The sequence below is a fragment of the Narcine bancroftii genome, chromosome 6 (genome assembly GCF_036971445.1).
Source record: "Narcine bancroftii isolate sNarBan1 chromosome 6, sNarBan1.hap1, whole genome shotgun sequence".
Lineage (NCBI taxonomy): Eukaryota > Metazoa > Chordata > Chondrichthyes > Torpediniformes > Narcinidae > Narcine > Narcine bancroftii.
In genome coordinates, this window is record NC_091474.1 from 174043311 (window position 1) to 174069419 (window position 26109).

The following is a 26109-nucleotide window of genomic DNA, read 5'->3' on the forward strand; positions in this document are numbered from 1 at the left end:
CCTAAATGGTTTGCCTATTATCCTCAAACCATGGCCCCGGGTTCTGGATTTTCCCACCATTGGAAACATCCCATCTGCATCCATTCTGTCCAGTCCTGCCAGAATTTTATATGTCTCTATGAGATCCCCTCTCAATCTTCTAAAGTCCAGCGAGTACAATCCCAATTTGCGCAATCTTTCCTCATAAGTCATTCCTGCCATTCCAGGTATCAGCCTGGTGAATCGCCTCTGCACTCCCTCCATTGCAAGAACATCCTTCCTTAGATAAGGTAACCAAAACTGCACACAATACTCCAGGTGTGGTCTCACCAAGGCCCTGTACAGCTGCAGTAAGGTATCCTTGTTCCTATACTCAAACCCTCTTGATATGAAGGCCAACATACCATTTGCCTTTTTAACCGCCTGCTGTACCTGCATGCTCACCTTCAGAGACTGGTGTACAAGTGCCCCTAGGTCTCTCTGCACTTCCCCATCTCTTAATCTATTGCTACTTATACCAAAGTATAAATATGGAATAAGATTTGTGATCCTTAAAATAATATAGCAACTTCGGGCCATAACATTCAAATCAGTATTTAGTTATTTTGAATACCATGTAAACCTTGCAATAGAAGACCAATTAACTCATTGTGTTTGCAATTCCTCCTTCAAAGAATCAAATTTATCCCACTCTCCTGTTTTTTTTCCTTCATTCGTGAAAATATTTCTATTGCTCTATTAGGCTGCCTATTCTAAAATCTAGTCATTTTACATTTAAAACAACTCCTTACTTGACTAAAGGTAAATGAGAAATCTGTAAATGATGGGATCCAATGAAGTGCACAGAAGGGCTTGGAGAAAGTCAGTTGATCACGTAGCATCAGTAGAAAACACAAAGCAGTCGATAACTTGGGCCTGAGTCCTCCTCAAGTGTGCCAGAAATTAGGCAGACACCTGAATAAGAAGGTGCTGGGGGAATAGGGAGAGGAGCACAGGCCAGCAGGTGGATGCAGGTAGGAGGGTAAAGAAAGTTGAGAGGTGTTGGGGTGGGAGGTTGGCTGGAGGACTAAGAAAGATGCTCTCCTATAGAAGTAAATAAATGGACTGGGCAGTTGGAGGAAGGGAGACAGGGGCATGAGGGAAGGGAAGAGACCAGATGAGGTTGGGGTGGGGGGGGGGGGGGGTGGTGGTAACAGAAATTGGAGGTTGATATTGATGCATCTGGTTGGAGGCTACTGTGAGAGATGGGAAAATTGATCTAAAATTATGAACATGAAGGAAACTAAAATTCATACATCAGTTAATGGCTGTAACCAGTACAAACAGGATGAACTTGGGGATTAGGATGCAGGAAAGCAGAGTCAGCACGATTAACATAAGAATCTTCTAGTCTTTGTGACAAGACCATAAGACTAAGATAAGGAGTAGTAAGGAACAATAGAATGTAGGAAGTTGAGGTAGTCTGGATCAGATAAGGGTCTCCTAGCCCTGGACAGAAGTACCAAGTCCTACATATCTAATTAGCTAACCTTACACAGATTTATACATATTAAATTAGCCAACCCTAGACAGGATGAGCCAATTCTGCATATCAAGAGACTGTAGCCCTGAGAATCAGGAAGGTGTGAATAAGGACAATAACATGAAGAGACACCGACAGGATACCCCCTGGTCCTCCAAGTATACTGAAATTGCACGTAGGCAGGCAGGATTGCCTAATGCCAAACCTCTCCAGCAGGAGGCAGAAGAATGTAAGGGGGAGGGTATTCCTATACTGAAATCAACTGTATAAAAGTTGGGTGAGCCCCAGTGTATGTGTGTATCCCAGGGTAAGGGGAAGCACCCAACTTTGCATTGTTGTAGTAATAAATGTTCTTTGTTCTCAATTTTTGTCTCGAGCAATTTCTTTAAAGGTACTTTAATTTCTAACAAATGGGGTCTCGTCCGGGATCACACTCCCTCCACTGACAGAGTACCCCGACGACGAGAGTAGGTGCACCCCGGCTGATTCAGCTGGACTCACGGTCGACGGGTGGCTGGTCAGTGGAAGAAGCGAGTGATATCCGAGAAGAGGCATTGAGAACAAACGACGGAAGGAAGCGCACTAGAGCATTACTACTGGAACTCGGTAAGAGTAATTTTACTTGTTTATAAGCATGGGAATAATGGGTAGAGAGTCCTGGTTCAGGATGTGAACACCAGATAGCTACGTACAGCCCGCTTGGGTTGATGTTATCTGAGTGGGGCACAGGAAAGACCCGTGGTAAAGAAAAACTGACAATGGTCAGGTATTGTTGTATTGAATGGGTTAAATACCCGGTTAAAGTGAGCTCCGTTTACTGGCCAAAATTCGGATCCGAGTGTTAGAAATTAAAGTACCTTTAAAGAAATTGCTCGAGACAAAAATTGAGAACAAAGAACATTTATTACTACAACAATGCAAAGTTGGGTGCTTCCCCTTACCCTGGGAATACACACACATACTGGGGCTCACCCAACTTTTACACAGTCAATTTCAGTATCAGAATGCCCTCCCCCTTACATTCTTCTGCCCCCTGGATGGGTTTGGCATAGGTAATCCTTCCTGCCTACGTGCAGTTTCAGTACACTTGGAGGACCAGGGGGTATCCTGTGGGTGCCCCATCATGTCATTGTCCTTATTCACACCTTCCTGATTCTCGGGGCTACAGTCTCTTGATATGCAGAGTTGACTCATTCTATCTAGGGTTGGCTAATTTCATATGTATAAATCTGTGTATGGTTAGCTAATTAGAAATGTATGACTTGGTACTTCTGTCCAGGGCTAGGAGACCCTTATCTGATCCAGACTACCTCAACTTCCTACATTCTATTGTACCTTACCATTCCTTATCTTAGTCCTATGGTCTTGTCACAAAGACTAGAAGATTCTTATGTTAATCGTGCTGACTCTGCTTTCCTGCATCCTAAGCCCCAAGCTTATCCTGTTTGAACTGGTTACAGCCATTTACTGATGAACTTTAGTTTCTTCCATGTTCATAATTTTAGATCAATTTTCCCATCTCTCACAATCCTCACTTTTCTTTTAGATCAGTAATACTGATCTTTCACCATGATCAGTGTTACTGATCTTTGGTTACTAGTGTCAGTGTGACTGATCCCCCCCCCCCTTCCTCACTTTTCTTTTAGATCAGTAATACTGATCTTTCAAGTGTAAGGTGTAGCTTTACCCAGCTGGTCAATAACCGACTTGTAATATCTGTGTAAAGTTTTTTTTAGGTAGGGGAGCACCATGAAGGTCAGAGTAGCGAGTCCAGCTGCTTATTAGGGTTGCGAGTATCAGGCTCCAGTTCTCAGTAAAGAGTCTAGTCCATCCCACATCAGTCCGAAGTTGCCACGTCTGAACATGGGCATGGGCAGATTCACGTTGAAACATTGAAGCAGTGTCTTTTAACCACCCGACTTTTGTAAGCATTGTCCTGACGAAGTCTCTGAGAAACGCTGCCTTCAGCAGCGAACGAGTAGCAGTAGTCAGGCGGTTCCGTTGAATTGTGGCTAGTATATGATGTCCTCTTCAGCCCCGAACCCTAGGGCCACCGATCTCCGAAGGCTGTTTGGAGCCTGATATTAAAGTGTCAAGCAGCTCACGTTGTTGGAAACTGGTGCTCCCCTTCACGGGGTGATGAAAAGTGACCAAGCTGGGGGGGGATTGTTTCTTGTGATTTAACTGTGTGTTGCAGCTTGTCTGCTAACATTAGCATATGTATCATTGAACTTGGGAGTTGCAGCCTGTCTGTGTACATTAGCATATGTATTAACTCTCTCTCTCTCTGTTACATGTACAATCCTGACTACCATTCTGTCTGTCTTTGTCCCACCATGCCCTTTGTGCTATCGCTTCAAAACTCCTGTCTCTAATACCTGTGTAGGCTAAGATACAAATTAGATGTACTCCACTAAAGCTGTTCAGTTCCCCTGGTCCGTATTGGAATCCCTTGTTAACCCATACCCCACTATGACTATACATTAAATCTATGCCCTGTCTACATTCTAAAGGAGCACAATTGTAACCTCTGCTGCCCCTATTCCAGGGGGACTTAAAACATTAACGAACAATATTCCAAAAAATGAGTAAAACAACAATGAAAGTAAAACCCATTGAAAGCAGCAATAAAATATAACAATAACTGAATAAACAACAATAAATGTAAAGCTCATTGAAAACAACAATAAAATACAACAATAACTGAATAAACCACAAAAAATGTAAAGCTCATTGAAAACAGCAATAAAATACAACAATAACTGAATAAACCATTAAAGAAACGAAAAAAATGTAACATTACGGCACTTTGTCACGGCGCAGTGTAAGTTTCAGGTCTGAAGGATGAGGAACTGCATGCCAGGTTGAGGGTTGAATCTGTGTGTCGTGATGTTGTGGTTCAGAAGCTGGTTTAATTCTTTGAATGTGGGTCCAGCCTTTCTCTCTTGTTCTTACTGCGGTGTCTGTAATTAAAAGTACACAGCAGGGACCATCCCAGGCAGGTTTTAGTTGATCCTCTTGCCATGCTTTTACATATAACCAATCACTAGATTTTAATAAAATGAATAACAATCTGACTTTCCTTTGTGTTAGTGTAAAAATTGTAAAATGAAACACAAACCATATTTGCATGGGTTTTGAATATGTTAGACCTTATTAAAATGCAGTTGGAGCTGCTTGTCTGTATGGGGCACAACCCTCCAATTTGTTAGAGTGAGTACATAACAGACATTGCAGCACAAGAGCCCCTGCAAGAGAACTTGAAACATATTCAACCTTTAGTTCTGCCTTAAGTAAAATGCCTTGTGCCACAGCTCACAGGAGCTGATCTTATTTAAAACAGTCTGTAAAACAGGCACCAAAAAAAGTTAAAAGATGTTCTTATGAAGATTGCACACACAATAATTTAAGTACAGGCTAGTTTCTATTATATTCCACTTAAAAGTTCTGCTACATGAATCCTGGAGCTTGTGGAGTCATTAGTGAATCAAGAAATATTGGTGCCATGCCAATTTCTCTGTACCATGCCAATTTCCCAGTCCTGAAGCCGGGACGTAGTGAATAGTATCAGGTACAAGATCTGTGAGTAATTAATGCTATTATTCCTATGCGCCCAATTGTTCTGAACGATGCCACCAATGTAAATCATATTCCACCTATTGCAGTACTCACACACCACCATAGACCAGTTCGCAGGTTTATTTCTCCATTAAGCTGAATCCAGTCGCGCAGGATTTACCTCCGTGATTATTTACAATGTAACTTCCGCACTACCGGATTTAAATATAAACCTGATGAATGGGGAAAGTTATCATGAATTAAATAACAGCGGCAATACAGAGAAATTGTGCTGAGGCATTAATTTCACTCCGGAGGAAAATGCACCAGAGAAATGAATGATTAAACTTACAGGAATCCCCTTAGGAATCCCCAGAGGTATCTTTATTCTCCAGAGGTGGGTGATCTTTAAACTCACGGACCTTGACTGCTGAATGTGTAGAAGAAATACCTCTAACTGCAAGACAAGAGCCTGAAGCCTCAATTTCAAGTGCCACAGTGCACTTAAAGGGACATGCACACTCCCCCTTCAACTGGCTGATCCAGCCACTTTACACATCAGATCCTTTCTTTATCTTACATACACTTAAAATAAGATGTGTCGAACTCACCCTATTTGCGCAAACATTTCTCCCTGCAAATGTTATAACATCACAACTCTCAGGTACTCCCTGTGCAAAATCACATTTAAATACAATTTATTTCATAAATTGGAATTAACTGGTAGTTAAATTCGCTAATTCTACAGTATTGAAAAACGATCATTTATGACATTTAATTTTTAGCATGAATTTTAATCAATATTGGTCAGTGACTGAAGTGGGAAGTCGTGATTTATGAAATTATCTCTGGTCTCTACTCTCCCACTCCCGACGCTTCTCCCAACATTCAGGAGCTGGCACACAGTTACTCATCTACTATTACTTTAACTGCTTGCATCAAAATGTTAGCCTTTGCTTTCTGCTTATCCTCAGATGTCTGGACAAATGCTTTTTGTGTGATCTGTAGAAGCTGGGTTATTCCCTGCTCATGCCAATTTTCTGTCTTTTGTAATTTTCTCCTAATGTCTGGGGCTGAGTTGGTAACAAAACCTGTTAGTACCAATTGTTCCCCTGCTGGGGATTCTATGTCGAGACCCCCATATTGTATATATATTTGGTCCCAAAAATTGGTCTAACTGTTCAGCACATCCCTGGGGATCTTCTATCAGGGAGGTCAGTTCTTTCTTAAAGTTACGCACTTCAGTACTGGTCAGGGGCACATTTACGAAACCGAGACCCTCTCCCATGGGAACTTCCCGCAGTGGTCTCATCCAATTGGTTTCTGGCTTATTAGGTCTGGGTTCCTGCTCCCTGGGAAATGAATCAAAGGGTTCTGCCCTTTCTTCCTGAAGAGTCTCACGCTGTTCTGAATTAAAGTTACCTCTCTCTCCTGTCAACAGAGGTGGTAATCGAGTGCTTTGTGAGCAAGTTATCATACCACTCCTGCTCTCTTCTCTCTTCTCTAGTGGTGGGGGAGGTGGGGAAGGTGCAGAAGGGTAGGTCATAGGAGGGGAAGGAAAGATAGGAGCCGGCATAGGAGGAACATAAGGTGGAGGGAGGGAATGTAACACATCCCAACCCTGTGATTCAGGGACAAAAGGTTCCTCCTCTCTCTTATCCCTGAATTCTTTCTCATTCAAAACCAGCTGTTCAATGGATCCCTTGAGCCAGCAGGCTGCATATTCCCTGCTCTCAACATTGTCTTTCTGGTTTTGATAGAGCCATAGGTTCAAAGCTTTACACATCCATTCATCCTCGGATCCGAATTTTGGCCAGTACACGGAGCTCCCTTTAACTGGGTATTTAACCCATTCAATACAACAATACCTGACCATTGTCAGTTTCTCTTTACCACGGGTCTTTCCTGTGCCCCACTCAGATAACATCAACCCAAGCGGGCTGTACGTAGCTATCTGGTGGTCACGTCCTGTGTCAAGACTCTCTTCTTTACTGCCCGTTATTCCCATGCTTAGAAACAAGTAAAATACCTGACCATCGTCAGTTTCTCTTTACCACGGGTCTTTCCTGTGCCCCACTCAGATAACATCAACCCAAGCGGGCTGTACATAGCTATCTGGTGGTCACGTCCTGTGTCAGGACTCTCCTCTTTACTGCCCGTTATTCCCATGCTTAGAAACAAGTAAAATACTCTTACCGGTTTCTAGTAGTACTGCTCTAGTGCGCTTCCTTCCGTCGTTTGTTCTCAATGCCTCTTCTCGGATATCACTCGCTTCTTCCACTGACCAGCCACCCGTCGCCCGTGAGTCCAGCTGAATCAGCCGGGGTGCACCTACTCTCGTCGTCGGGGTACTCTGTCAGTGGAGGGAGTGTGATCCCGGACGAGACCCCATTTGTTAGAAATTAAAGTACCTTTAAAGAAATTGCTCGAGACAAAAATTGAGAACAAAGAACATTTATTACTACAACAATGCAAAGTTGGGTGCTTCCCCTTACCCTGGGAATACACACACATACTGGGGCTCACCCAACTTTTATACAGTCAATTTCAGTATCAGAATGCCCTCCCCCTTACATTCTTCTGCCCCCTGGATGGGTTTGGCATAGGTAATCCTTCCTGCCTACGTGCAGTTTCAGTACACTTGGAGGACCAGGGGGTATCCTGTGGGTGCCCCATCATGTCATTGTCCTTATTCACACCTTCCTGATTCTCTGGGCTACAGTCTCTTGATATGCAGAGTTGACTCATTCTATCTAGGGTTGGCTAATTTCATATGTATAAATCTGTGTATGGTTAGCTAATTAGAAATGTATGACTTGGTACTTCTGTCCAGGGCTAGGAGACCCTTATCTGATCCAGACTACCTCAACTTCCTACATTCTATTGTACCTTACCATTCCTTATCTTAGTCCTATGGTCTTGTCACAAAGACTAGAAGATTCTTATGTTAATCGTGCTGACTCTGCTTTCCTGCATCCTAAGCCCCAAGCTTATCCTGTTTGAACTGGTTACAGCCATTTACTGATGAACTTTAGTTTCTTCCATGTTCATAATTTTAGATCAATTTTCCCATCTCTCACAAGAAGCTGGTTTAATTCTTTGAATGTGGGTCCAGCCTTTCTCTCTTGTTCTTACTGCGGTGTCTGTAATTAAAAGTACACAGAAGGGACCATCCCAGGCAGGTTTTAGTTGATCCTCTTGCCATGCTTTTACATATAACCAATCACTAGATTTTAATAAAATGAATAACAATCTGACTTTCCATTGTGTTAGTGTAAAAATTGTAAAATGAAACACAAACCATATTTGCATGGGTTTTGAATATGTTAGACCTTATTAAAATGCAGTTGGAGCTGCTTGTCTGTATGGGGCACAACCCTCCAATTTGTTAGAGTACATAACAGACATTGTAGCACAAGAGCCTCTGCAAGAGAACTTGAAACATATTCAACCTTTAGTTCTGCCTTAAGTAAAATGCCTTGTGCCACAGCTCACAACCATATTCCATATAATAACCATATAGCAATAACAGTACTGAAACAGGCCATATTGGCCCTTCTAGTCCGCACCGATTTACATGAAACTCCAACTAGTTCCACCTACCTACTCTCTGCCCATAACCCTCCAACCCCCTCACATCCATGTACTCATCAGTGCCACTGTAATATAGTTGAACTAACCGCTGCACTACCCAAAGTGAGACAAGAGCCCATGCATTTTCTGACTAAAGGTCACAAGTGCAGCCAACAGATTACTTCAAGGCACTTTCAGCCTTGCTCCTCTGTGCAGCCATGTAATCTTTGAGAAGAGGCAAACATAACCAAGGGCATTAAAAGGGTAAAAATCTGGCAATTTTCTCTCCACAGAGAGCATTGGGGAGCCTGGAACCGATTGTTGATTTTGTAAAATGAAGTTGAACAGGCTTGTATACATTTTCAGACTGCTTGTGCAGTGAGTGCCATACACCATGGTCTTCTGATTCATTGGTGAAGAGGTGATCAGTAAGATGCAGCAGTGGAAGCGCTTGCTCAAAGGCTGGAGGAAAATTAGACTTAGACCTGGATTTGTCAGAATGATAAGAGTTTATCTAAAGCTGGCTTTAGATAGAAGAACATCACAGGTGCTCCTCAATTTACGATAGGGTTGCGTTCCAGCAGACCCAGCATAAGTTGAAAAAAAAAATCTTAATTGGAGACGTACCTTGTCTAACATTGACAGCACTGTATCAGTCCTCATACTGATCTCACTACCCTGCTCTCTCCCAACAGTCCCTGTAAGCTTTCCGAAAATGTGATTAACCAACGAGGCTACAAAAAATTCACCTTAGAGAAATTATCAAAGTTTATTGGAAAAATCAATGATGCTTGTGATGACCTTTAACACATTATATGAAAGTAAATGACAGTCATGCTATTGTGTCATCGTAAAATCATAAGTAGGGGAGCACCTGTATTACCTTTCATATTTTTCCAATGTTGATTGCACACACAATCATTTAAGTACCGGCTAGTTTCTATAATATTGCACTTAAAGTTTAGCTGCATGAATCCTGGAGCTTGTGGAGTCATTAGTGAATCAAGAAATATTGGTGCCATGCCAATTTCTCTGTACCATGCCAATTTCCCAGTCCTGAAGCCGGGACGTAGTGAATAGTATCAGGTACAAGATCTGTGAGTAATTAATGCTATTATTCCTATGCGCCCAATTGTTCTGAACGATGCCACCAATGTAAATCATATTCCACCTATTGCAGTACTCACACACCACCATAGACCAGTTCGCAGGTTTATTTCTCCATTAAGCTGAATCCAGTCGCGCAGGATTTACCTCCGTGATTATTTACAATGTAACTTCCGCACTACCGGATTTAAATATAAACCTGATGAATGGGGAAAGTTATCATGAATTAAATAACAGCGGCAATACAGAGAAATTGTGCTGAGGCATTAATTTCACTCCGGAGGAAAATGCACCAGAGAAATGAATGATTAAACTTACAGGAATCCCCTTAGGAATCCCCAGAGGTATCTTTATTCTCCAGAGGTGGGTGATCTTTAAACTCACGGACCTTGACTGCTGAATGTGTAGAAGAAATACCTCTAACTGCAAGACAAGAGCCTGAAGCCTCAATTTCAAGTGCCACAGTGCACTTAAAGGGACATGCACACTCCCCCTTCAACTGGCTGATCCAGCCACTTTACACATCAGATCCTTTCTTTATCTTACATACACTTAAAATAAGATGTGTCGAACTCACCCTATTTGCGCAAACATTTCTCCCTGCAAATGTTATAACATCACAACTCTCAGGTACTCCCTGTGCAAAATCACATTTAAATACAATTTATTTCATAAATTGGAATTAACTGGTAGTTAAATTCGCTAATTCTACAGTATTGAAAAACGATCATTTATGACATTTAATTTTTAGCATGAATTTTAATCAATATTGGTCAGTGACTGAAGTGGGAAGTCGTGATTTATGAAATTATCTCTGGTCTCTACTCTCCCACTCCCGACGCTTCTCCCAACATTCAGGAGCTGGCACACAGTCCCTGCCTTTTCCATGTTACTCATCTACTATTACTTTAACTGCTTGCATCAAAATGTTAGCCTTTGCTTTCTGCTTATCCTCAGATGTCTGGACAAATGCTTTTTGTGTGATCTGTAGAAGCTGGGTTATTCCCTGCTCATGCCAATTTTCTGTCTTTTGTAATTTTCTCCTAATGTCTGGGGCTGAGTTGGTAACAAAACCTGTTAGTACCAATTGTTCCCCTGCTGGGGATTCTATGTCGAGACCCCCATATTGTATATATATTTGGTCCCAAAAATTGGTCTAACTGTTCAGCACATCCCTGGGGATCTTCTATCAGGGAGGTCAGTTCTTTCTTAAAGTTACGCACTTCAGTACTGGTCAGGGGCACATTTACGAAACCGAGACCCTCTCCCATGGGAACTTCCCGCAGTGGTCTCATCCAATTGGTTTCTGGCTTATTAGGTCTGGGTTCCTGCTCCCTGGGAAATGAATCAAAGGGTTCTGCCCTTTCTTCCTGAAGAGTCTCACACTGTTCTGAATTAAAGTTACCTCTCTCTCCTGCCAACAGAGATGGTAATCGAGTGCTTTGTGAGCAAGTTATCATACCACTCCTGCTCTCTTCTCTCTTCTCTAGTGGTGGGGGAGGTGGGGAAGGTGCAGAAGGATAGGTCATAGGAGGGGAAGGAAAGATAGGAGCTAGCATAGGAGGAACATAAGGTGGAGGGAGGGAATGTAACACATCCCAACCCTGTGATTCAGGGACAAAAGGTTCCTCCTCTCTCTTATCCCTGAATTCTTTCTCATTCAAAACCAGTTGTTCAATGGGTCCCTTGAGCCAGCAGGCTGCATATTCCCTGCTCTCAACATTGTCTTTCTGGTTTTGATAGAGCCATAGGTTCAAAGCTTGACACATCCATTCATCCTCGGATCCGAATTTTGGCCAGTACACGGAGCTCCCTTTAACCGGGTATTTAACCCATTCAATACAACAATACCTGACCATTGTCAGTTTTTCTTTACCACGGGTCTTTCCTGTGCCCCACTCAGATAACGTCAACCCAAGCGGGCTGTACGTAGCTATCTGGTGTTCACATCCTGAACCAGGACTCTCTACCCATTATTCCCATGCTTATAAACAAGTAAAATTACTCTTACCGAGTTCCAGTAGTAATGCTCTAGTGCGCTTCCTTCCGTCGTTTGTTCTCAATGCCTCTTCTCGGATATCACTCGCTGCTTCCACTGACCAGCCACCCGTCGCCCGTGAGTCCAGCTGAATCAGCCGGGGTGCACCTACTCTCGTCGTCGGGGCACTCTGTCAGTGGAGGGAGTGTGATCCCGGACGAGACCCCATTTGTTAGAAATTAAAGTACCTTTAAAGAAATTGCTCGAGACAAAAATTGAGAACAAAGAACATTTATTACTACAACAATGCAAAGTTGGGTGCTTCCCCTTACCCTGGGAATACACACACATACTGGGGCTCACCCAACTTTTATACAGTTGATTTCAGTATAGGAATACTCTCCCCCTTACATTCTTCTGCCTCCTGCTGGAGAGGTTTGGCATTAGGCAATCCTGCCTGCCTACGTGCAATTTCAGTATACTTGGAGGACCAGGGGGTATCCTGTCGGTGTCCCTTCATGTTATTGTCCTTATTCACACCTTCCTGATTCTCGGGGCTACAGTCTCTTGATATGCAGAGTTGACTCATTCTATCTAGGGTTAGCTAATTTCATATGTATAAATCTGTGTATGGTTAGCTAATTAGATATGTAGGACTTAGTACTTCTGTCCAGGGCTAGGAGACCCTTATCTGATCCAGACTACCTCAACTTCCTACATTCTATTGTTCCTTACCACTCCTTATCTTAGTCTTATGGTCTTGTCACAAAGACTAGAAGATTCTTATGTTAATCGTGCTGACTCTGCTTTCCTGCATCCTAACCCCCAAGCTTATCCTGTTTGTACTGGTTACAGCCATTTACTGATGAACTTTAGTTTCTTCTATGTTCATAATTTTAGATCAATTTTCCCATCTCTCACATTCCCAAGAAGTGGACCCTGATTTGGAAAGCCTTTCGATTTCAATAGAGGGAGCACACAGGAAGAAGATTCCATTGTTGGAAATGCATCAGGTAGCATTTCAATCTGAAGAAATTGTTTTTCTTCGTGAATTGATGAAAAAACAATGAGATACGGGGGGGGGGGAGACCAGGGGGGACTCCCTGAGGAAGTCGGAGTGCCGTCACTGGGAGTCCAGACCTGCAGTAAATTTTTTTAAATGCCTTCTGTTGAGTTGCAGCAGGAGCTGCAGTTACCTTGTTCTGTCACTATGTCAGAGAGACCAGAGCTAAGCTTTACTGAATCACAGTGTATGCAATTAAATGAAGTTATTCAAGCCGTTATAAAACCTGGAATGGATTTGTTGACATCTCAAATGAATGAAATGGTTCAAATGAATGCTGGTATAAGTTCAGAATTAAATATGGTTAAGACACGTGTGGATGTATCTTATGAAGATTTTAAAAAACTTCAGACTGCTTTTTTGGACTGTAAACAACAAGTGACTTCTAACAGAAAAAAGTGTTGAAGGTGGAAAAATCAGTCATAGAATTAGGAGAACGTGAGAAGGAGCTAGAAAGAAAAATAGATTAATTGGAGAATCAAAGCAGAAGGAATAATGTGAAAATTGTTGCCAGAAGATATAGAAGGACAAGATCCTCTTCATTTCTTTAAAGACTGGATTCCGCAAATATTAGGGCAAGAATTTTTCTCTGGGGGATTGGTACTAGAAAGAGCCCATAGAGCTTTAAGAGAACACCCTCAGCTGGTCAACCACTGAGACCAATAATAATTCAATGTTTCAGTTATTTGGACAGAGAAGCAATACTTTGACTTGCAATACAAAATGCGAGACAACGACAAACCCCATTATTAATTCAGAATAGCAGAGTCTTTTTTTATCCTGATTTGAGTCAAGAGGACATTCAACGTCGATGTCGATTCAATCCAGTTAAAAAAGTTTTGTGGCGTAAAGTCTACTTTTGGTTACTCTGCAATATTGAAGGTGTTTTATGGAGACTATCAATTTCAGTTTTTTGAAACTGATCGTGAAGCAATGATTTTTGCTGATTCATTGCCAGACATAAGAGGACCAAGACGTAGTCCATCATTATCTCCTAAAGAAAAATCTGGTTGCTCTGGAAATGGAAGAAATGGCAGAAATGGGAAAAATGGGAATGGAAAGAGTCTACCTCATTCTGAAATGGGATCTTTGAGATTGGAATCTTCTGGATGAAAAGAAGTATTTTCTTATTCTATTTTTTTATTTTGTTATTATGATATTTTGATGTTATTGGTTGTTTGGCTGGGGAGGGCGAGATTTGCTCTAAGTTCTTTACTAGTCATCAGCCACTGGTGGGTGACCCACACCCAATTTTTGTTTAGGGGATTACTACATTTTGGTAGTTTTTTTTGGGAGGGGATTTTCTTTTTTTTCTTTATTTTTTTATTTTTATCTAAAGTTTTAGTTTTAATTTGTCTTTTTTATTGGAGGGCCTATATACATTGATTTGAGTATTTATATAAAGATACTATTGGTATTTAGTAACAATAGTAGATATGTCAAAGTTGAGGTTTGCTGCTTTTAATGTTCGAGGATTAAATATTACGATTAAGCATAAGCGAGTCTTGATGTATATTAAGAAAATGAAAATTGATATTGCCTTTTTACAAGAAACACATTTGAATGTGAAGGAAAGCATGAAATTAAAAAGGGACTGGGTTGGGCATGTATATTCTTCTTCATTTAATTCTAGAGCTAAAGGTGTAGCAATTTTGATACATAAAACATTATCATTTGAATTACAATCAATGGAGGAAAAGGCAGGATGTATTCTTAAATTGAATTGTAAGATTTTTAGCGAATTTTGGACTTTACTTAATATTTATGCCCCAAATGCAGATGATGAAATATTTATTTCAGATGCATTTTTATGTCTAGGTCAGGCTAATGATAATATTTTAGTTGGTGGTGATTTTAATTGTGTTTTGGAACCTTTATTAGATAAATCTCCGAAGAAAGTTAAAAATTCCAAGATGGCAATCCAGGTCCAAGCGTTGATGAAAGATCTTAATTTAGTAGATATTTGGATACGTCTTAATCCGACAGAGAAAGATTTTTCTTTTTATTCATCAAGACATGAATCGTTTTCAAGGATTGACTTCTTTTTAGCATCGGCACATTTACAAGGGAAAATACAACAAGCCGAATATAAAAGTAGGGTGATTCCAGCTTGCTTTTGTATATTTAGCTTTATCCGTAGCAAAAAAATGTATTGCTAGTATGTGGAAAGATACAAATATGATTGATATTAATAGATGGCATAATGAGATGAAATATTGTTTAATATTTCGCATGATAATTATATTTTTTTAATTAATAAGTGGCTGTTATACTCGGAATATTTACATTTCAATTTATATTGATTAGATTTTAATATGTATATTTAACTTTTTCTTTAATATTCTTTCTTTTTTCTTTTTTTATGGCTCTCCTTAGGAGAGTTGGCTGAAGGGGCGGGGTTTTTTTTCTTTTTTCTTCTATATATCTAAAAATAGTTCATGTTTAATTGCTGTATATGTCATATATTATTTGTTTTTTGAATGAATAAATAAAGTTTTTAAAAAAATGTTGCTCCTCCAATACACAGCAGTATACGTGTGGCAATTTGGTGTGGAAATCAAATCGTTGGTGAACTGGGAGGTGCTTGCTATTTCTTACTTGACTCATTGTTGTGTTAGGCCTCACCAGCTGCAATTGAGAGACACATAAACAGATGGATTAAGTTTTACTCAAAATTCATTAACAATTGTCAATAATAGAATTAACACAATAAACTTAACACCCCAACTTTATGTAAGCCTTTATGTCAACTATATAAGTTCCTCAACATGGTTATCCAACTGCACGAAAACCAACAAGGTCGGGTCAGATACAGCAATTAGCTCTCTGAACCCTTCTCCATGGCGTGAAGCAAGGATGCGTTCTCGCACCAACTCTTTTTTCAATCTTCTTCAGCATGATGCTGAAACAAGCCATGAAAGACCTCAACAATGAAGACGCTGTTTACATCCGGTACCGCACGGATGGCAGTCTCTTTAATCTGAGGCGCCTGCAAGCTCACACCAAGACACAAGAGCAACTTGTCCGTGAACTACTCATTGCAGACGATCCCACTTTAGTTGCCCATTCAGAGCCAGCTCTTGAGCGCTTGACATCCTGTTTTGCGGAAACTGCCAAAATGTTTGGCCTGGAAGTCAGCCTGAAGAAAACTGAGGTCCTCCATCAGTCAGCTCCCCACCATGACTACCAGCCCCCCCACAACTCCATCAGGCACACAAAACTCAAAACAGTCAACCAGTTTACCTATCTCGGCTGCACCATTTAATCGGATGCAAGGATCGACAACGAGATAGACAACAGACTCACCAAGGCAAATAGCACCTTTGGAAGATTACACAAAAGAGTCTGGAAAAACAACCAACTGAAAAAACTCACAAAGATTAGCGTATACAGAGCCGTTGTCATACCCACACTCCTGTTCGGCTCCGAATCATGGGTCCTCTACCGGCATCACCTACGGCTCCTAGAACACTTCCACCAGCGTTGTCTCCGCTCCATCCTCAACATTCATTGGATCGACTTCATCTCCAACATCGAAGTACTTGAGATGGCAGAGGCTGACAGCATCGAATCCACGCTGCTGAAGATCAAACTGCGCTGGGTAGGTCACGTCTCCAGAATGAAGGACCATCGCCTTCCCAAGATCGTGCTATATGGCGAGCTCTCCACTGGCCACCGAGACAGAGGTGCACCAAAGAAGAGGTACAAGGACTGCCTAAAGAAAGCTCTTGGTGCCTGCCACATTGACCATCGCCAGTGGGCTGATATCGCCTCAAACCGTGCATATTGCCACCTCACAGTTCGGCGGGCAGCAACCACCTTTGAAGAAGACCACAGAGTCCACCTCACTGACAAAAGACAAAGGAGGAAAAACCCAACACCCAACCCCAACCAACCAATTTTCCCCTGCAACCGCTGCAACCGTGCCTGCCTGACCCGCATTGGACTTGTCAGCCACAAATGAGCCTGCAGCTGACGTGGACATTACCCCTCCATAAATCTTCATCCGCGAAGCCAAGCCAAAGAAAGAATATTAACAACAGGATGGAGGCCAGTGACAAGCAGTGTGCCTCAAGGATCAGTGTTGGGTCTTTGTTGTTCATCATTTATATTAATGATTTGGATGACAGGGTGATAAATTGGGTGAAGAAATATATGGACAATACAAAAATATGGGGAGTTGTGGATAGTGAGGAGGGTTTTCATGGACTCCAGGAGGATTTGGACTGTTTGGAAAGGTGGGCTGAAAGTTGACAGATGGAGTTTAATGCAGATGAGTGTGAGGTGCTTCATTTTGGGAGGAATAAGCAAAATAGGACATATGCAGTGAAGGGGACGGCATTGAGGAATGCTGAGGAACAGAGGGATCTTGGAATAATGGTTCAGCATTCCTTGAATGTGGATTCCCATGTGGATAGAGTGGTGAAGAAGGCTTTTGGTATGTTGGCCTTTATAAATCATACCATAGAATATAGGAGCTGGGGGGTGTGATGTTGAGACTGTTTAAGGCATTTCTGAGGCCAAGTTTGGAGTATTGTGTGCAGTTCTGACCTCCAAATTATAGGAAGGATATAAATAGGGTTGAGAGGGTGCAAAGAAGGCTTACAAAATTGTTGCCTGGATTGCAGTATCTTGAATATGGAGAAAGATTGAGTAGTCTGGGACTTTATTCATTGGAGCATAGAAAGTTGAGAGGGGATTCGATAGAGGTGTTTAAAATTATGAAGGGAATAGATAGAGTGATGTGAATAGACTCTTTCCCCTATGGGTAGGGGAGATTGGAAGAAAGTTAGGCTTGGGGGCAAAACTTTAGGAGTAATATAAGAGGATGCTTCTTCACTCAAAGAGTGGTGGCTGAGTGGAATGATCTACCAGAAGAGATGGTTGCGGCAGGGTCAATTCTGTCATTTAAGAGGAGGTTAGATGAATACATGGATATGAGGGGGTTGGAGGGTTATGGGCATGGGAGTGGGTAGGTGGAACTAATGGAGTTTCACGTAGATCAGTGCAGGCTAGAAGGGCTGATATGGCCTGATTCTGTACTGTAAATTGTTATATGGTTATATTTATAACGTGTATGTAAAACAAAACTCAGACCATTCCAGTCCAAGCCAAAAATGCCTCAAAAGAAAACTCCCAAAACAAAATCTCACATCAGTCACATCCAGTCTATCAGTCAAAAAGGAACAGCTCACCAAGGCTGGTCTCCAGGGTTGAGTTTCTTAGTTTAGTTGCACATTGATCTTTCATTTGGAACTGGAGACAGATGACCATGAACACAGTAGATTTAGAATCACTGTAAACATAACTTTCCTGAGTTTCGAATGTGGCAACAACCAACTTTGATTTCTTCACATGGGAATTTTCACCCAGTGACCTCCTAGTAGATTCATGCCTCCGAAGCCCATCTTAGGGTTAACAAGAGACCTTCTGTCACACGAGTCTTCCCCTCTAAACACCCTGTCTTGGGTTGTCAAGTGACTCCTGTCACACAAAGTCCTCTTCTTGGAAGGGGACTGGGTATGCCCAGGTCAGACAGACACACACAAATGGAAAATTACAACATGCGAGATTCTGATGTGTTGAGATTCTGATGGGTTTGTGGTAACATCCTAAATCTGGTAAGTGATTAAACAGATGATCCTCATTGTTCACTTATTTGAAATGCTAAATATTCCATGTTTCATCTCGTATCATTTAACTGGGAGTTGCAAAAGGCATGGTTATTTGTGTTAATTATAAATCGGTGTAGAGGTGTAGCAAATGTATCTTAATTTTAGATTGTTCTTGCTTTGTCTGTGAAATGTGAAGACTTGTTTTTATCATGATCAAAAAGTCAAAATCTGTGTGAGAAGGCATTGCATGGACCCAGGCTAAGGTTTGTGGGGCAGCCTTTTTTATTGTATTTTTAATTTGTAGGTTATGAGCTCGGGGAGGAGAGAAAGCCGACCGTGCATTTGTGAGTGACATCAGCATGGTTCAGGCGCCAGGTTTAAAAAGGTAAGTTCCTTTCCATTTACTTCAAATCCTGTGTGAGGAGGCAGTGAGAGATAGGTTAATTAGGAGTGTGTTCGATTGAGGCAATTGATTAGGACTAGAAATCAATTGAGTTAATAAAAGGAGGGACAGCTATTGAAGTGGCCAGCGATGGAGTGGCTCATCGAGATATTAAATTTGTGGCTTTGTCTCTCACTGACTTCAACGAGCAGCAGCTGAGGAAGAGCTTTCTCTTCATAAGGAAAAGGCAGTGTTTCTTTAATTAATTGTGTTTATTGCAAGAACCAAGTTATGGAGCCAGCAGTTAGGACAGTCCAGTGGTCTGATTGCAGGATGTGGGAAGTCAGGGGCAACACATGTGTCCCTGAGGACTACACCTACAAGAGATGCGTTTGGCTACAGCTCCTGGGAGAATGAGTTAGGGAGCTGGATGAACTCTGGATCATTCGGGAAGCAGAGGTTGTGATGAATAGAAGCGTCAGGGAGGTAGTCACCCTTAAGTGTAGGGAGGAAGGTAACTAGCTGGGTGACTGTCAGGAGAGGCAAGGGACAGAGGCAGAGAGAGCAGGGTAGCCCTGTGGTCTTTCCCATTAACAATAAGTATACCAGCTCATTTCAAGATATCTATCCATTTAAATTTATTCCCTCTTTTTTGTCTTGTGGTAATTTAATTTATGCAGTTGTAGTTGGTGAGTCTTGTGTATTTGTTTGGTTGCAGAAAATAAGACTTTTGGTGCATCTGTACACATCTGTACTTGTGTCATGAGAATAAACTTACATCATTATCATCTTCATGTCACTGGAAATTCGACCTGCATTGAATCTCACTTGTCCAGGTGATAAACATTGGCACCAGATATGGACTGAGTGATGACATTCCTTATGTGGAGTCATTGCTCTGAAAAATTAATTGATTGGTTTGCTGAGGTTTGGAAACATATCAGTTGATAATACATTAGCTGTGATATTTAAAGATCTACTCACGTTGCCACTTGCAATTTCTGCATTTCTAATTGCATTGCTGTCATAAAAGTTTCCAGACTCCTGCCACACCCATCAGCCATGGCGTTGCTAAGTGAAGCATCTTTCTGTCCCCAAGGAACTGCAATCTTCTATTGGTTCACAGACAGCAGATATATGGTGTGACCAACTTGGGCATTATCCCTTGTGGTGCACCCTTAGCCTTCATGGCAGTAGAAATCTGATCCATTATTTGTCTTGTTCCTGAAGTATCACTGGTGACTGGGACCGATGTGGTGTGACATCTTGAGTGGAATGATTCTACATGACCTCCTGTGACATTGCAAAATGGACTTCCCCTTGCTTGCTAACATCTTGTGTTTTCAGTCTGAGAAGCAGGACAATGCATTTATTGCTCAATGAATTTTAAACGATATAGCATGCTAGTAGGTCCTTCTGGCCCATGAAACCCATGCAGCACAATTATACCCAATTAACCTACCAACCCCATACGTTTTGGAGGGTGAGAGGAAACTGGAACTCCAAGATAAATACACACGGGTCACGGGAAAATTACAAACGCCACACACTGAGTGTCAGGTTTGAACCTGCAATAGTTTTGCACTAACTACGGCATTATCCATACCATCTCCTTCCTCTTTCTGTGTCATTTTAAGATTTATTACTGGAGATCAAGGAAATTTTTAAAAATCACCCAAAATCATTGAGGACCCCTTCCACCCTGCACGCAGCATCTTTCAGCTTGTTCTGTTGGGAAACAGATACAGGAGTATCAGAGCCAGCACCACCAGGCTTCTTCCCAAGGGCAGTGAGAATGCTGAACGACTAAAGGAACAGCTCTTACTATTTGAGACTCTCATATTCACAAAAAACATAATCATTTATTTATTTTGATATATTAATACTTGTCCTATATATGTATTGTTTGTCAATATGTGTGTTGTGTCTGTGTGTTTTGCACTGAGGACATAGAAGGCTGTTTTATCGGGTTGTGCTTGTGCAATCAGATGACAATAAACTTAACTATAAATGTTGGAATCTGAAGCTAAACATAATCTGATGGAGAAATTCATCAATATCAGTGGGAGAAAAAAATGGTCAATGCTTTGGACCAGAACCTTTAATCAGAACTGAGTTTTGAATCTGAGAATTGTTTGTTGCTTGGGATGTTAGTTCATTGAAGCAAAGGTATCCCTGGTCCATTTAAGAATTAACTTGTGTAGTTAATTAGTAACAGCTGCACATATTTGATTTGAAGCTTTTGTTCAGATCTGTTCATTTCCAAATAAGAAAGCATTTACAAATATCTCAGTTATGCGATTGCAACTTTTACAAGCACAGTTAAGGTGGAGATGTGCGTTAACCATAAAACGATTACACTACGGAAACAGGCCATATCGGCCCTTCTAGTCCACACTGATTTACATGAAATTCCAACTTATTCCACCTGCCCATAATCCTCTATCCCCTTAACACACCTAAATGGTGCGTATAATGGTTGCGAGATTATAAGGGTTAATTTAGCAGTACTCATGACTATGTGTGTAAGGCCATAAATCACAAGCCAAACTAACTAATGAGTAAGGATGGAGCCTATATGAATGAGCTATAGCCTGAGATTGTGCAATAAGTGTATAGTGAGTAAACAAAGGTGCAAGTTAAATTTTTTGGCCTTCTGAGGATGGGCTCATTTGTTGAAGGAAATGATGGGATCCTCCTGATACTGAGTAAATGAATCTCTATCCCATAGGTCTTTCTCCTCAAGGAACTCTATTGCATCATGTTTGTTTATTCCCATGAAAGGTCATAGACAGTAAATGGTAGGGCACTGAGGAGTGTGGTAGAAAAGAGGGACCTGAAAATACAGATACATAATTCCCAGAAGTGGCATTCATTTCCCTGAAAGTGGGTTATAAAAAGAGCTTTTGGCATATTGGCCTTAATAAATCAAAGTACTGAGTATAGAAGTTGGGATGTTATGGTAAAATTGTATATTGGTGAGGCCAAATCTGGAGCACATGTCTTTGTGCAGTTTTGGTCACCTAACTACAAGAAAGATATCAATTAGAAAGAAATAGTGCAGAGATTTACCAGGATGTTGCCTGGACTTCAGAAAATGAATTACAGGGAAAGGTTAAACAGGTTAGGACTTTATTCCCTGGAGCATAGAAGAATGAGGGGAGATTTGATGGAGCTATTTAAAATTATGAGGAGAATAGACTGAGTAAATGTAGATAGGCTTTTTCCACTGATGGTAGGTGACATGCAAACCAAAGGACATGGCTTAAGAGTGAAAGGGGAAAAGTTTAGGGGGAATCTTTTCACTCAGAGTGGATGAAGTGTGGAACAAGCTGCCAGGTGAATGTGGGCTCAATTTTTTTAAACATTTAAGAAGAATTTGGACAATTATATGGATGAGAGAGGTATGGAGGGCTATGGACTGGGTGCAGGTCAGTGGGACTAGGCAATAAAAAGGTTCTGCACAGACTAGAAGGGCCAAGGGGCCTATTTCTGTGCTGCAGTGTACTACGGTTCTATTGTAAACAATGTGCAATACAGAGAATTTTTAAAAAATCAATAAAGTACACAAGTAAGTGTCCTTAAATGGGACTCTGATCGAGTTTGTTGTTGAGGAGTCTGATGGGGGAGGGGTAGCAGCTGCTCCTCAACCTGGTGGTGTGAGTCTTTTGCCACCAACACCTCTTTCCTTATGGCAGCAGTGAGAACAGAACAGATGCTGAGTGGTGTGGATCCTTGATGATTGCTGCCACTCTCTGATGACAGCTTTCTCTTTTGATGGTCTCGATAGTGCAGAGGATTTTGCCTGTGATTTCCTGGGCTATACACTCTAGAATTGGTGTCCCCATGCCACAAAAATGATTCAGCCAGCAGAAATTTCACTTCTGTAGAAATTTGCTGGAGTTTCTGGAATCATACCAAACCTCCTCAAACTCCTGAAAAAATAGAGGTGCTGACATGCTTTCTTCAAGATGCCATTAGTGTGTCGGGTCCAGGAAAATTCCTTGAGATAGTGAGTCCCAAGAACTTAAATTTGCTTACCCTCTCCACCCCTGATTCCCCCAGTGATTACTGGATTGTATTCCTCTAGCTTTCCCTTCCTGAAGTCAACAATCAGTTCCTTAGTTTTGGTGACATTGAGTGCAAGGTTGTTGTTGGTGCAGCATTCAGCCAAGTTTTCAATCTCCCTCCTGAAAGCTGACTCATCCCTTTTCTTTATACAACCACTACTGTGGTATCATCGGCAAATTTGTAAATGGTGTAATTGTTTTACTGAGCCACTCAATCAAAAGTGTAAAGTGAGTAGAACAGGATCCACATTTAAATTGGAGAAACACTATAATAATCTCAAACCTGCCAGCATCAATGTCAACTTCTCCATTTCCTGTCCTTCCTCGTCTTCCCCCTTTGCTCAGCCCTCTATCTCCCTTTGTCCAGCTTTCCAGCCCCTTCCCTTACTTCTATTGGAGCATCCTTCTCAGCCCTCTGCTCCCTCCCCATTATCTCAGCTCCTTTCTCTTCTTCCCCCTTCCACCTCCTATATTATTCAAACATCTGCCAAATTTTTGGCACTCCTGTAGAAGGGCTTAGGCTTGAAATGCCAAATGCCATTTACTTTTTATGGTTATTGCATGTCCTGTGGAGTTTTTCCAACACTTTTGTGTACTTCATTGTCCTGTATCATTTACAGTTCATTTTTGTTAAGTTCCATTCAAAATCTGTCAGTCCTGATGCAGGGTCTTGACCCGAAAAACTTTTTCCTCTGCGTGTTAATGTTCCTGTTTATTTTGGGTTCTTGTTCCAGTTATACTTTTCTCTCTTCTGAATCTTTGGTCAACTTGTTATTCTCCTTTCAAGTTGGTTTGCCATGACCACAGGCCAACTTGGCCTTTTTAATCAATGCTGAACATTTTCTCCAACCTAACTCTACTGACCTACACTCAACCCTCCATCCTTCCTGTCCATATACATATCCAACTTCTCCTTAAATGCTAATATTGGGCCTGCCTCCATCACATCGTCTGGAAGCTCATTCCACACACCCACCACTCTCTGAATAAAGAAGTCCCTCCCTTCATGTTTCATCTAAACTTTTTCTTCCTAACTCTCAGCTCATGTCCTTTCATTTGTATCTCCCTTTTTCTCCACCACCATTCTATCTATACCCCCAATCATTTTAAATGCCTCAATTAAATCTCCTCTCAACCTTCTATACTCCAAAGAATAAAAACCTAATTTATTTAACCTTTCCCTATAACTTAGATCCTGTAACCCCCAGCAACATTCCAGTAAACCTTCTTTGCCCTCTCTCCAAATTTTTCATCTTTCCTATAGCTAGGTGACCAAAACTACACTCAATATTCCAAATTTGGGCTCATCAATGATTTGTACAATTTTAACATCCCACCTCCTATACTCGTTGTTCTGATTTATGAAGGCTAACGTACCATAAGTTTTCATCACCTTCAAGTAATTATGTACGATTACTCCAAGATCCCTCTGTTCTACTGCATTCTTCAATGCCCTACAGAATGTAACACCTCACATTTATGTGCCTTAAACTCCATCTGCCATCTTCCAGCCCAGTCTTCTAACCAGCCTAAATGTCTCTGCAAGCTTTGAAGCCTTTCTTCACTATCCAAAGCTCCACCTATTTTAGTATCAGCATACTTACTAATCCAATTTACCACCCCATCATCCAGATCATTAATGTATATGACAAACACTAATGGACCAAAAACTGAACCCTGAGGCACACACTAGTCACCTGCTTCTGACAAACACTTATCTACCACTACTCTCTTGCATCTCCCATTCAACCATTGTTGAATCCAGTTTACTACTTCAATGTTAATACCTAATGATTGAACTTTCCTAATTAACCTTCACTGAGTAACCTTATCAAAGGCCTTACTGAGGTCCATATATATAACATCCACTGCCTAACTCTCATCAACTTCCCTAGTAACCTCCTCAAAAATTCCGCTAAAGTTTGTCAAACATGATCTTCCCCTCACAAATCCACGTTGACTGTTTCTAATCAAATCCCTGCCTATCCAAATATATAAATATATACACATGTACACACCCCATCTCTAAGAATACTTTCCATTAATTTACCCACAACTTATGTCACACTTACAGGCCTCTATTTACTCACAGCACCTCTTTTTAAACAATGGAACCATACGAGTTACCCCTCAATCCTCCGGCACCATTCCCACTACTAATGACATTTGAAATATCTCCATCAAAGCCCCTACTATTTCTACACTAACCTTCCTCAATGTCCTAGGGAATATCTTGTCAGGACCTGGAGAGTTATCCACTTTATTTTCTTTAAAAGCACCAGAACTTCCTCTTCTTTAATCATCGTCGTTTCCAGAACTATTTCCCTTACTTTACCTAGATCAATATCCTTCTCCTTGGTGAATACTGAAGAAAAAAAAAAACAGTTCAGAATCTCCCCCATCTCTTTTGGCTCCACATACACCATCCCCTCTCATCTTCTAGTGGACTAATTTTATCCCTCACTATCCTTTTGTTCCTCATATCTGTAGAAACCCTTTGGATTTATTTTCACCTTACTTGACAAAGCAAACTCGTATCTCCTCTTAGCCTTTCTAATTTCATTCTTAAGGTTCTTTATGACTTTCTTTGTATTTCTCTAACACCTTATTTACTTCCTGCTGTCTATACTTTTTGTACACCTTTCTTTTTCTGAACCATATTTCCAATAACCCTAGCTTGATAAAACTTTTAACCTTTCTTTTCATCCTAACAGAAACATACTGTCTCTGTACCCTTAAAATTTCACCTTTAAATGTCCTCCATTTACCTTCTACATCCTTCCCATAAAACAATTGATCCCAGTCCACACCTTTCAAATCCATTCTCATCTCCTCAAAATTAGCCTTTCTCCAATCAAAAATCTCAACCCTGGGTCCAGATCTATCTTTCTCCATAATTATTTTGAAACCAATCGTATAGTAATCACTGGACCCAAAGTGCTCTCCAATACACACTTTCATCATCTGACCTATCTCATTTCCTAATAGCAGATCCATAACATAACCATACCCCTTCCACTGGTTCACTTCGAAGCTGCACACTACCCTGACTTGGAAATACAGTAAGTATCCAGCACCTATGGGGATTGGTAGATGCCAGATAAGTGAATTTTCCAGATGCTTGAGATAGCATGTTGCAAGATTGGTGAACTAACCGCTAGAGGGCACCAATTTTAAACTTTAGTATCTTTTTACCTATTTATTTTTCTCAATTTTTTTGTTGCCAGTTGCTTGAATTTTGGATAACAGCAATTTTACTCTA

At 41.2% G+C, this 26109-nt stretch overlaps 1 protein-coding gene across 12 annotated transcripts in view; it reads left to right on the forward strand.

Annotated features, from left to right (window-relative positions):
• The first annotated feature begins 18134 nt into the window (after nt 1-18134).
• The window catches only part of LOC138736769 (trafficking protein particle complex subunit 3-like), a 136406-nt gene continuing 128431 nt past the window's right edge, over nt 18135-26109 (forward strand). For all 12 annotated transcript variants that reach the window (XM_069886795.1, XM_069886800.1, XM_069886794.1 and 9 more), the window contains exons 1-2: nt 18135-18401; nt 18700-18780. The gene's annotated coding sequence lies outside the window, so the exon portion shown is untranslated. The remainder of the gene's footprint in view (nt 18402-18699; nt 18781-26109) is intronic.